Source organism: Urtica dioica, chromosome 5 (assembly GCF_054948205.1).
Source record: "Urtica dioica subsp. dioica isolate 48M chromosome 5, U.dioica_male_clone48M_v1_H2, whole genome shotgun sequence".
In the NCBI taxonomy this organism is placed as follows: domain Eukaryota; kingdom Viridiplantae; phylum Streptophyta; class Magnoliopsida; order Rosales; family Urticaceae; genus Urtica; species Urtica dioica.
This window is the reverse complement of record NC_142760.1, coordinates 10,020,596-10,034,713: the sequence shown is the minus strand read 5'-3', so window position 1 is coordinate 10,034,713 and position 14,118 is coordinate 10,020,596.

The following is a 14,118-nucleotide window of genomic DNA, read 5'->3' as shown; positions in this document are numbered from 1 at the left end:
GTTCCGAAGCTTGAGGCCGGGAAGCATCCCGTCTTTCCGGGCCTTGCGAGAGGCTTTCCTCGCCCGATTCGCCACCCTCGTGGCGCAAAAGAAGCCGAAGACCCACCTCCTCTCTATCCGACAAGGAAAAGATGAGACGTTGAGACAATACCTCGCTCGCTTCACCGAGGAGTCTCACAAGGTCGAAGGGTTCGACGACAGGGACGCCATCACGGCGATCACCGAGGGAGTGCGCACGAGCGACTTCCTCAAGTCTATTGTTGGCCAAGTCCCACGTGACATGGCGGAGCTGATGACAAGAGCTCGCACATACATGGGAGTCGAGGACTATCTCGATGGCCGAGATGGCCGAAAGTCAGGAGGACAGGGGAGTCGCCGCCGCGACGATCGAGATGAAGATCGTCCCGACCCCCGAAAGAGGAGGAATAAGGGAAGCCAGGCCCCTAACGGCCGTTCCCTCCCCGGGCCGAAGCCGTCGCATGTCGACAGCTTCCGGAGGTTCTCGCCATTCACTCCTCTGAACACTCCGCCGGAGCAAATCCTGGCTCTGCACCGTGACAAGTTGGGGAGCCCAACCCCGCTCACGAAGGATCCCGCCAAGAGGGATCAAAGCAAGTACTGTGACTACCATCAAGATCACGGGCACCTGACATCCGAATGCTATCAACTCAAGCGTCAGATTGAGGCCCTGATTCAGGATGGGAAGCTGAAAGAGTACGTCCTGAGAACTATCGGGACGGCCGCGGCGCACGGGGGTCGCCCGCGGCAAGGGAAGAAAGGCCCGGCGACGGTGACTGTCACGGACCGCACGACAACCGAAGAGCCGGAGAGCTCGCAACTTCACGTCGTGGGTGCAATCTTGGGTGGCCCGGAGTTCGGAGACTCGGCTACGCAAAGGAAGAAGTACGTGCGCGAAGTTTCCCAAGGGAAAATAGCGCACTACATCAACCACACGTACGAGGTCCCTCCTTCGGCCCCCTTCGAGTCCATGTTCTTCACCGGACAAGAAGCAACGCGAGTTCTCCATCCACACAACGACGCGATAGTCGTCTCTGCCCCGGTCGCCAACAACCTCGTCCGGAGAATCCTGATCGACAATGGGAGCTCCGCCGACATAATCTTCAAATCTGCGTTGGACAGGATGAAGCTATCCGGGGTAAGACCGACCCCGATCTCAACCCCGCTCTTCGGCTTCTCTGGGGAGAGGGTTATGACGGAGGGAACTATCGACCTCCCGGTTACCTTCGGTACGCCGGGGGGGCTCGAGGTTACCCACATCGTGTCGTTCCTGGTGGTGGATCAGCCCTCGGCTTACAACATCATCGTCGGCCGCCCGACTCTCAATCGGTTGAAGGCCATAACGTCCACGTACCACCTGATGATGAAGTTCCCGACCGATATGTTGTCAATGATGCCCACAAGAAGGGTTGTAGTCTTTATTTTGAACATTTGATGTAATAAAGTCTCATGAAGACTCTTGCTTGTAATTGCCTATTCATTCATTAATAAAGTTGAAACGTTCATTCAATCTTCCTTGTCTGAAGCTTTATGATAAAACCATAGTCTTTTAGTCCATAAACAAACTTAACAACTTACGAAGAGACAAATGTAGACTTGCATGAACAAACTCTTCGTAGTTTGCTTAAAACGATATATTCGCGATCTTAGGGTCAAAGGACTATTGACCTCAGTATGATTGTTAGAAGAATCTATGATGTCTGGTTATGAGGCATTGAGAGTTAGGAACTCTATAGTTCTTCTAGGTATCTTCCGAAGGTACTGAATTGACCAGTGCACTTCTAGAGACAAGATAAGAACAAACCATTTAACCTCTTATGTCTCGAAGTCACTATGTATGAATTGCATCATGCTTACCTTAATCCTGAAATGAGACATGCCATTTCACACCTTAGTATTCTCATTTGAGAAAGTCAAAGTTCGGACTCACTATGTGATTCCGAACAAGGCCTATTGGTGAAGTACTAAGTTGTGAGTCTGTCATGAGTAACTTTGTGAAGTTCTCATAGATATGGAATTCATGTACAAGATTGCTGAAATGCAATGTATGTCACCTCATGCTTTGTTCCTTGGAGTGTGAATAAATGAACTGGCCAGTGTCCAAATTGAGTCCTGACTCTTTTGGATGAAACAATGTGACTTGTTAGCTCCTCGTCAATACATTGTTTCTAACTTATTCACAAGCGACAAAGGAGTTGAGGAAATAACAGCTAGAAGGGTAAAATGGTAATTTAGTAAATCCCGACTAGCTGATGACATTCATGAAGGGTAAACATAGATAATATTCAGTGGATCCGCTCATCATAATTAGGTCGAATTCTTGAGTAGAAAATAAATTCATTTGAACCGAGAGATTTTCAGTGTCAGCTCTTTAGTGGAGTCAGTTGGCATTAAGCTATACTTGGAAAAGGTTTGTGAACTTTTGAGTCCAAGTGTTTAGCTAAAGCTTTGTTCATTTGGGTCCATGAGGTCACTGTCACGAATCACATCGATAGTAATAGTTAAACTGGAAGCTAAGCCAAAACAAGAACGAAAATAGTTAAAAGGGTATTTTTGTCTTTTGAGACAAAGGATGAAATGAATGTCAATAAATTTTTTGACAATGTCATTTTATGACATGTTTCACTCGGCCATGACTTGATCATTGGGCCTTGTGAATTAATTTCATTTCATAAGAATTTTATTGAAAACTCTTAATGGGCCTTTTTCATGTTCTCATGAATAAATGAAGAAGCTTCTAGAAGCTCCTTCTAGAAGTGAAATGGGCGCCCATAATACCCAAGGAAAGAGAGTTTATTTTGTGCATAAATGTATTTAGATACTTGCCAAAAGAAAAAGAGGAAACAAATTTCCCACACATGCAATGGGAAATTCGGCCAAGTGAGAAAAGGGAAAGCCAAGGAACAAAAAAGGAAACAAATCCTAGCCTCTAGGAGGCAGCCTTGGGCGCCCAACAAGGAATGGGAAATGAAGGATTTTTGCTCATGAATATGTGATATTCTATAGAAGAGGAAACTACCTTATTGAAGGTGAGACCTCTCCTATAAATAGGAGCCCCATTTCCTCACAATTCATTCATGAAAAGTTTTAGAGATTGAGAGCTTCTCTCTCTAGACTTGGCCGCCCCTTCCTCTCTCTCTCTCTAGTTTATATTTTCGATTTTTCTTGTCTTGGCACCTAGGTCCTCACTCGACCTAGTGTTTAGCTCTGCGACTTCGAGACTCGTTCTCAAGTCGTAGTGTTTAAAAGTGCCCACTCACTGATTCCTTCTTTTCGAGTGATTTAGTGATAGAAACTTTCGTGGTTGCTCGAGGTGCCGAGGAAAGAAAGAGAGACGTGCTGCGAGGGGAGACGAGCGTTGCAACTTTCCAAAAGCTTCTACAAGGTTCAAGCTTCAAGAAAGGTTAGTAACTTTAATAGCTCATATTAGTTTTTATTTACATGTACATGCTCTTGTCTAGGTTAGTAAAAACTAGTTTTACTTAAAAAGAAAATTTTTAAAATTCCGCCGCTTAACGAAGCGTTAAACTTTTTCTTAAACCCTAGATCGATTCCAACAAATGGTATCAGAGCTATGGTCAAAGGAATGCATGTGCATGTTTTTTAAATTATGAGCTTGAAAATCGTTTTCGAAAGTTTACTAATTTTGTGACAAGTTAGAATTGTAATCTTAGATTTTTTTTAATTTATTGCTCATGCCTTTAAATTAAAAACCATGTTGATTTTCTATGAGTTTGGGATGATGTTAAAACACATTAGAATCAGTTCTAAAAGTTTTTAATTTTTTATATTGAAAAACGTGTTTTAAAGGTTTGAGTTTTTTTCGAGTAAATTTTGTGACTAGTTTTATTTTCTTGCTAGTTTCGTTTATTTACTTGAATCGTTTTATGCATGTTGTTATTTCTTTTATTCTATGTTATTACCCTGCTAATAAAACACAAATAAAAGCTTTAAACAACTTCATAAAACGTTCCGTTACACTCGATTCTTTTTCGCACCTAAGTAGGACCAAGTTTTAATTTATTTCTTTTTCTTCGAGCTGGAGTAAACCCGCATTAAAAGCGGCATAACTCTCTGCTCAGAAATCTAAATTTAATGATTCTTGAATCAAATTAAAGCTCTGTCTGTCCTCTGTCCAATGCCACCGGTTTCGGCTCAAAAGGACATCGGAGCCGCCAGTTATGGCGATTTTACTCCGAGGTGCGCGGCTGTCTGAAACTCCAGTTTTTTTTAGAAATCCGGATTTTCAAACCCCACTACCATGAGTTATAGAACTCTAATGAGAAAACTTTCTTGAGCAAAAATGTTTTTCATATGATTATAAACATGATGTGTAAGATTAAAATGTTTTGATTTTTGAAAGTTTAATTGAAATTGAATTTTTACAAAACTAGTTTGAATTTTGAAAAACCGTTTTCACTTTCAAACTTGAAAATATTTTGTCATCCAAATCAAATAATTTTTCAAAATGTTTTCAAAACTATATCTATATCACATATGTTCAAAATCTATATGCTCTTGAAAATTTGAGTGGGAGGTCTCTTTGTAGACAAAACCGAAAAATAAAAAGATGTGTAATCTCAAACTTTCAAGTGTTCGAGTGAGTTGAAGTTCACACTTCCCTCACGCACTTTCCCGAAATAGAAAATAGGAAAAGATCGAGTATGTCCCTTGTGCCTTTATGCACCAATACTGCTCTGAACATGTCGATTTAGGATTCTCTTCTAGTTGTCCGCTCTGTCGCTCTCTAACTAGGAAATCTGTTTTCCGAACTTAAAAGAGTCGATGAACCATCTCCAAAAACTAAGTGGGAGGGTTATATTCGTTGTTTGTAACCCACGATCCCCAACACTAATGAAAGATGCAATAACGTGGGACTAAGAGCCGCTCTTGCGACCCTCACTTAAATGTGAGTACTCCAAGGCGTTATTGCTCCGATCATTGCTCAATGAGCTACGTCCGAGAGTGATGCAATGATGACAAGGCCTCCCCTTGGGGGATTGTTTTTCAAAGCTGATCTTTTGGACTAAGTGGTTGGTTGCACACTTAGGCTCAATCCCTAGTATCCTCCCTTGAGGCCCTGCGAAAGGATGTGAGTGATCAAACCAATTTACAAGGTGGCTAGTCAAAATGATGTACTGACATCTTGGCTTAGCATTAATGATGTGTCATTTACTTATAAATGGAGATTTTTTGCGGCCTTCTCTTGAGGGAGTAAATTATCGTTTAGTTTATAACACCTTTGGATTTTATAAAAGTCTTAATAAAACTTAAATCCTAAACCAAAGACTATTCATAAACTTGTTTCAACTTATATAGGCAATATGTCTCTCAACCATCTCTCAATCTTCCTTTCCTCGATCAAACTCGAAAACGAAAACTTCGTAGATTCGAAACGTAACCTCGACATAATACCTACCGTTAACAAGCACAAATGGGTACTCACCACCCCGTGTCCTCCTCTGACGAATGATGATTCCACTCAAGAGGACAATGACGCCTTAGCGGCCTGGCTTCGATCCGATGAGATTGTGAGGTGCTATATCTTGGCATCTATGAACAATGTGCTGAAAGAGCAACATCGTGACATCGAGACTGCCGCTGACATGCTCTACAATCTCCTTGAGATGTTTGGAGGGCAAAGGCGTCAAACAAGGCTACAAGCAGTCCGACAGTTTATGAGCTGTCATATGCAGGCTAGGACTCCTGTTAGAGACTTCATGATACTGATCATTAGTTTTCTGAATAAAATGGAAATCCTAGGATCTGAGATTGATGGGAAGAATATCATAGATATGATCTTAGAAACTCTCCCCGCATCTCTTGATACCTCCAAGATGAACTACTTCATAAACAAGCTAGAGTACACTGTTACCAAGCTTATGAAGGAACTTCACACTGCTGTAGGTCTCACTAAGAGAAAGAGGAATCAAGGAGAGGCACATGCTACTGAGCAAAAAGCCTCCGCCTCTGGAACTATGAAGAGACCTTACAAGGCCGATAAAAAGAACTGTCCCGCCTATCTCAAAGCAAAGGAACACAGTATTGTACTAGTTACCGAAGCATGCTTAGTAGCTGATAATGTATCAACGTGGATTCTTGACTCCGCTGCTACTAACCATATTTGTTGTTCCTTGAATGGTTTCAAGAAAACCAAAAGCTTAGAGGAAGGCGAGTTCTGTTTCAAATGGGGTGATGGGAGCCTGGTGTCCGCGAAGGCTGTGGGATCCGTGACGCTGTCTTTTGAAGACCGCACTTTAAACTTGAATAATGTTTATTTTGTTCCTACCTTTGGGAAGAACTTAATATCCGTTGCTCGTCTTCTTGAGCAAGATTATTGTTTAAAGTTCATTAAGAATGGAATTCGTATTTCGTTTCCTGATAATTCTTTTGTCACTGATGCATGTATGAAGAATGCTCTTTTCTACATCTATCCCACTCAACCTTCTCTTTTAGACACCGAAATAGATAACGATCTAATTAGGGAGCCAAAGAGGATCAAACTTTCTGAATCCTCCGATCTAACAAAATCAACATACCTCTGGCACTTAAGACTTGGTCATATCAGTCTAGATAGGATTAAGAGACTTGTGAGGGATGGTCCACTCCAAGCCTCTGCAATAGGCTCACTACCTACTTGTGAATCCTGCATAGAAGGAAAAATGACTAAGCGACCTTTCTCGGACAAGGGTCGAAGAGCCACTGAGTTGCTGGAACTAATACATTCTGATGTATGTGGTCCGCTCAACCAACAGGCACGTGGAGGATACGAATACTTCGTTACCTTCACTGATGATTACTCAAGATATGGGTTTGTCTATTTGCTTAAACACAAATCCGAGACCATTAACGTATTTAAGGTCTTTAGGGCTTTAGTGGAAAAGCAAACTGGCAAAGTGATCAAAACCCTTCGATCTGATCGAGGTGGTGAGTATATGTCTGGAGAGTTCGATGACTTTCTTAAAGAAGAAGGTATCGCTTCTCAGCTTACCGCACCTGGCACACCTCAACAAAACGGAATGTCAGAGAGAAGAAACCGAACTCTTATGGAGATGGTTAGATCGATGATGAGTTACTCATCACTCCCGCTTTCCTTTTGGGGATATGCCCTCGAAACAGCCGCCTACATTCTGAACCAAGTTCCGTCCAAGACGGTTCCTGGTACTCCTTATGAACGATGGACTGGCCGTAAAGTGAATCTTGGCCGCATCCGAATTTGGGGTTGCCCTGCACACGTGCTGAGGCAAAAGACTAGCAAGTTGGCTAGTAGGTCAGAATTGTGCCTGTTTGTAGGATATCCGAAGGAAACCAAAGGTTTTACTTTCTATAGTCCCGAGGACGATAAGACTTTCGTTAGCACGAATGCTCGTTTCCTTGAGGAGGACTTTATGAAGGATGCGAAACCTAGAAGCAAAATTGTGCTTGAAGAAAAGTTGGGTGAGGAAGCTTCTACCTCATCTGTAAGAACTATTCTTACCCCAACTGAAACACAACCTAACTCATCAGAATCTCGTCAAGTAGTACTTCGACGTAGTGGGAGGGCTACTCAAAAGCCTGACAGGTACATGTCTTATGGAGACTCTCTTGTAGCCGTCTCCGACATGGATGACCCTGTTTCCTATAGCCAAGCGATGGCTTGTTCTGAATCAAACCTTTGGCTTGATGCCATGAAAGTTGAAATGCACTCGATGTATGTCAATAAAGTCTGGAAACTTGTAGACCTTCCTGAAGGGATTAAACCCGTAGGGTGTAAGTGGATATACAAGAAGAAAAGGGGTCCTGATGGGAACGTCGAGACGTTCAAAGCACGACTTGTGGCGAAGGGTTATACCCAACAAGAAGGGATTGACTATGAAGAAACCTTCTCGCCAGTCGCGATGCTTAAATCCATCCGCATACTCCTATCCATAGCTGCAGCTCTCGACTATGAGATCTGGCAAATGGATGTCAAGACAGCCTTTCTGAATGGCAATCTTGACGAGCGCATTTACATGGCTCAACCAGACGGTTTCGTGGATAAAGGTCAAGAGACCAAGGTTTGTGAGTTGCTTAAATCCATTTATGGACTAAAGCAAGCATCTAGGTCATGGAATATTAGATTCGATGAAACTGTAAAGAGCTTCGGCTTTGAACAGTCAATAGATGAGCCTTGTGTTTACAAGTTAATACACGAAGGCAAAGTTGTGTTTCTGGTACTATATGTCGATGATATACTACTCATTGGTAATGACGTGGGTAAGTTATCTGAGGTTAAGGTCTGGCTAGCAAAGCAATTCGATATGAAGGATCTAGGAGAAGCCGCGTACATTCTGGGAATCCAAATCTTTCGAGATAGGAAAAACCGGACCCTGTCGCTCTCTCAAGCATCTTATATTGATAAGGTGATGGATCGCTTCTCGATGCAAGACTGCAAGAGGGGTCAAACACCCTTTAGGCATGGAGTTTCACTCTCTAAGGACCAGTCTCCCAAGACTGCACAAGAGATTGAAGACATGAGGAAAATTCCTTACGCCTCTACCGTAGGAAGCCTCATGTATGCTATGCTTTGCACCCGACCTGATATATGTTTCGCCGTTGGCGTAGTTAGTCGTTTCCAATCCAACCCTGGACCCGAGCACTGGATTGCTGTTAAGCATGTTCTTAAGTATCTTCGAAGAACTAGGAACTTGATGCTTACATACTCAGGTACTGACCTGACTATGACGGGATATACCGACTCCGATTTTCAAGCGGATAAGGATTCCAGGAAATCCACTTCGGGATCTGTGTTCATCCTTAATGGTGGAGCTGTTGTGTGGAGAAGTATTAAGCAATCTTGCATTGCTGACTCCACAATGGAAGCAGAATATGTGGCTGCTTGTGAAGCATCCAAAGAGGCTGTATGGCTTAGAAAGTTCCTTAAGTATTTGGAAGTTGTTCCAAACGTCGACGAGCCCATGACCCTTTATTGTGATAATAGTGGGGCTGTCGCTAACTCAAAGGAACCTAGAAGCCATAAGCGCTCTAAGCATATTGAGAGGAAATACCATTTGATTCGAGAGATCGTGCAGCGCGGAGACGTGGAAGTGAAGAAGATCTCAACGGTGGACAACCTCGCAGACAAGGTCTTCGACCAACATCGTGAGGGATTAGGCATGAAGGACTACACACACCTTCTTTGAGTCAAGTGGGAGTTTGTTGTCAATGATGCCCACAAGAAGGGTTGTAGTCTTTATTTTGAACATTTGATGTAATAAAGTCTCATGAAGACTCTTGCTTGTAATTGCCTATTCATTCATTAATAAAGTTGAAACGTTCATTCAATCTTCCTTGTCTGAAGCTTTATGATAAAACCATAGTCTTTTAGTCCATAAACAAACTTAACAACTTACGAAGAGACAAATGTAGACTTGCATGAACAAACTCTTCGTAGTTTGCTTAAAACGATATATTCGCGATCTTAGGGTCAAAGGACTATTGACCTCAGTATGATTGTTAGAAGAATCTATGATGTCTGGTTATGAGGCATTGAGAGTTAGGAACTCTATAGTTCTTCTAGGTATCTTCCGAAGGTACTGAATTGACCAGTGCACTTCTAGAGACAAGATAAGAACAAACCATTTAACCTCTTATGTCTCGAAGTCACTATGTATGAATTGCATCATGCTTACCTTAATCCTGAAATGAGACATGCCATTTCACACCTTAGTATTCTCATTTGAGAAAGTCAAAGTTCGGACTCACTATGTGATTCCGAACAAGGCCTATTGGTGAAGTACTAAGTTGTGAGTCTGTCATGAGTAACTTTGTGAAGTTCTCATAGATATGGAATTCATGTACAAGATTGCTGAAATGCAATGTATGTCACCTCATGCTTTGTTCCTTGGAGTGTGAATAAATGAACTGGCCAGTGTCCAAATTGAGTCCTGACTCTTTTGGATGAAACAATGTGACTTGTTAGCTCCTCGTCAATACATTGTTTCTAACTTATTCACAAGCGACAAAGGAGTTGAGGAAATAACAGCTAGAAGGGTAAAATGGTAATTTAGTAAATCCCGACTAGCTGATGACATTCATGAAGGGTAAACATAGATAATATTCAGTGGATCCGCTCATCATAATTAGGTCGAATTCTTGAGTAGAAAATAAATTCATTTGAACCGAGAGATTTTCAGTGTCAGCTCTTTAGTGGAGTCAGTTGGCATTAAGCTATACTTGGAAAAGGTTTGTGAACTTTTGAGTCCAAGTGTTTAGCTAAAGCTTTGTTCATTTGGGTCCATGAGGTCACTGTCACGAATCACATCGATAGGAATAGTTAAACTGGAAGCTAAGCCAAAACAAGAACGAAAATAGTTAAAAGGGTATTTTTGTCTTTTGAGACAAAGGATGAAATGAATGTCAATAAATTTTTTGACAATGTCATTTTATGACATGTTTCACTCGGCCATGACTTGATCATTGGGCCTTGTGAATTAATTTCATTTCATAAGAATTTTATTGAAAACTCTTAATGGGCCTTTTTCATGTTCTCATGAATAAATGAAGAAGCTTCTAGAAGCTCCTTCTAGAAGTGAAATGGGCGCCCATAATACCCAAGGAAAGAGAGTTTATTTTGTGCATAAATGTATTTAGATACTTGCCAAAAGAAAAAGAGGAAACAAATTTCCCACACATGCAATGGGAAATTCGGCCAAGTGAGAAAAGGGAAAGCCAAGGAACAAAAAAGGAAACAAATCCTAGCCTCTAGGAGGCAGCCTTGGGCGCCCAACAAGGAATGGGAAATGAAGGATTTTTGCTCATGAATATGTGATATTCTATAGAAGAGGAAACTACCTTATTGAAGGTGAGACCTCTCCTATAAATAGGAGCCCCATTTCCTCACAATTCATTCATGAAAAGTTTTAGAGATTGAGAGCTTCTCTCTCTAGACTTGGCCGCCCCTTCCTCTCTCTCTCTCTAGTTTATATTTTCGATTTTTCTTGTCTTGGCACCTAGGTCCTCACTCGACCTAGTGTTTAGCTCTGCGACTTCGAGACTCGTTCTCAAGTCGTAGTGTTTAAAAGTGCCCACTCACTGATTCCTTCTTTTCGAGTGATTTAGTGATAGAAACTTTCGTGGTTGCTCGAGGTGCCGAGGAAAGAAAGAGAGACGTGCTGCGAGGGGAGACGAGCGTTGCAACTTTCCAAAAGCTTCTACAAGGTTCAAGCTTCAAGAAAGGTTAGTAACTTTAATAGCTCATATTAGTTTTTATTTACATGTACATGCTCTTGTCTAGGTTAGTAAAAACTAGTTTTACTTAAAAAGAAAATTTTTAAAATTCCGCCGCTTAACGAAGCGTTAAACTTTTTCTTAAACCCTAGATCGATTCCAACACGATAAAGGGATCGCCGTGATGTTGGGAGACCAATCCATGGCGAGGATGTGCTACATTCAGGGCGTGGACGGAAAAGGGAAAGGGAAGGTGGTGAGCACCGTCTTCCAACTCGGAGACAAATTCCCGTGCAAGTTAGAGGAAGGAGGCACCTTCGGAGAGCTAGACCAAAGGGACGAAGTCGAGCGTCGAAAGGTGGAGACACCGGACGACCTCGTTCCCGTCGTGTTGGACGACGCCAAACCTGACCAAGTAGTCAAGGTAGGCGCCCAACTCCCGTCTGAGACCCGAATCGAGCTCGCCGCTTTCCTCCGAGAGCACAAAGATGTCTTTGCGTGGACACACGCCGACATGCCAGGGATCGACCCCGAGATCATGGTTCATCGTCTCAACGACGACAAGAGAGTGGCCGAGCGCGTTCAACCGCGACGGGCGTTCAGTGGGGAGAGGTACCAAGCCATTGGTGAAGAAGTTGACAAACTTCTCGCCGCCGACTTCATCAGGGAGGCGGAGCACCCCAAGTGGGTGTCCAACGTGGTGATGGTCAAGAAGCCAAACGGGAAGTGGCGGATCTGTATCGATTACAAAGATCTCAACAATGCCTGCCCGAAAGACAGCTTCCCTCTCCCGAGGATCGAGCAGCTCGTGGACGCCACGGCGGGCCACGAGTTGCTGAGCTTCATGGACGCCTATTCAGGCTACAACTAGATCCGCATGCATGAGCCAGATCAGATCAAGACCACCTTTGTTACGAACCGCGGACTCTACTGTTACAAGGTCATGCCCTTTGGCCTCAAAAACGCGGGAGCAACGTATCAAAGGTTGGTGAACCGCATGTTCGCCAATCAAATTGGCAAGACTATGGAGGTCTACGTGGATGACATGCTTGTCAAAAGCCTCAAAGCCCGCGACCACGTTCGAGACCTTAGGGAAATGTTCACGATTCTGCGGCGCTACAAGATGAAGCTTAACCCCAACAAGTGCGCTTTCGGGGTCGAGTCCGGAAAATTTCTGGGCTACATGGTGAGTCGCCGCGGGATCGAGGCCAATCCTGAGAAGATTAAGGCGATCTTAGAGATGAGGTTGCCACAAAAGGTCAAAGAAGTTCAAAGCTTGACGGGAAGGATCGCCGCCCTGACGCGATTCGTTTCCAAAGCCACTGATAGGTGCCAACCGTTCTTCAAGGCACTGAAAAAGACCGACGGGTTCGTATGGACGGAGGAGTGCGAGGAAGCATTCCGAGATATGAAAGCCTATTTCACCTCCCCCCCGTTCCTCGCGAAGCCAAAGAACGGCGAAACCCTGTACCTCTACCTCGCGGTTTCCGATAGGGCCGTGAGCGCGGTCCTCATACGCGAAGAGGACAAAGTACAATGGCCGGTCTACTACGTCAGCAAGGCGCTCCTTGACGCCGAAACCCGATACCCCGAGATCGAGAGACTGTCCCTCGCCCTCGTCATGAGCGCGAGAAAGCTCCGGCCCTACTTCCAGGCGCACCCCATCGTGGTCCGCTCGGGGCATCCCATCGAGAAGGCCCTTCAAAAAGGGACCTCCTCTCGAATGGCGATATGGTCCCAAGAGCTGGGCGAATACGGGGTCGAGTTCCAACCGAGAACCGCCATTAAGGGTCAGGCCCTCGCCGACTTCATCGCCGAGTTCACAAGCGCGCCCCCAACCAACGAGGGCGACGAAAGAAGTAAGACCACGGAAGACAAGGAGGACGACCATAGCGAGTCGTCAAGGAAGAGAACCAACGACCCGATAGGGCCGGTCTGGGACTTGCACGTGGATGGCGCGTCAAACGCCCGGGGGGCTGGCGCCGGCGTTGTGCTCACAAATCCCGATAGGGAAAAGCTGAGGTACGCCCTGCGGTTCGAGTTCAAGGCTTCCAACAACGAGGCAGAGTACGAGGCTCTGATTGTTGGCTTGGAGCTAGCGAACAAGTTTGGCGCCCAAAACCTGCGCATCCATTGCGACTCGCAATTGATCGTGAATCAGGTTAAGGGCGACTACGCCGCAAAGGAGCCACACATGATCGCCTACTTGTCCAAGACCCAGAAGAACTTGGAGGCCCTGTCGTGGTTCGAGATCGTCCAGGTTCCTCGAGAGGAGAACGTTGACGCCGACGCCCTAGCTCGCCTCGCGTCTGGGATAGACGAGGAGGGCGAGGGCAGCGTCCCAATCGAAGTGTTGACCCGACCCTACGTCTCGAGAGGCGACGTAGGGGTCATTGACGAGACTCCGCCTCCCTCATGGATGACCCCGCTCGTGGAATTCCTTAAACGAGGAGTCGTCCCCGAGGATAAAGAAGAAGCTAGAAAGCTGAGAAACCTAGCCCCAAAGTACATAATGAGGGAGGATAGTTTGTTCAAGAGAGGCTACTCCATGCCCCTTCTCCGTTGCCTGACCGAGGTGGAGGCGAGGAAAGCACTCCACGAGGTGCACGAGGGGGTGTGCGGTAACCACGCCGCCGGGCAATCTTTGGCATTGAAGTTGCTAAGACTTGGATATTTCTGGCCGACCTTGAAAAAGGACTCCCACGAGTGGGCCAAGAAGTGTGACAAGTGCCAAAGGTTCGCCCACATTCCGCGCCAAGCACCGGCCCCTTTGTGTCCGATTATCGTGCCGCGACCCTTCGCGAAGTGGGGAATCGACCTCATCGGCGAGCTACCTACGGCCCCGAGACAATACAAGCACGCGATCGTGGCTATCGATTACTTCACGAAGTGGGTAGAGGCTGAGCCGCTAGC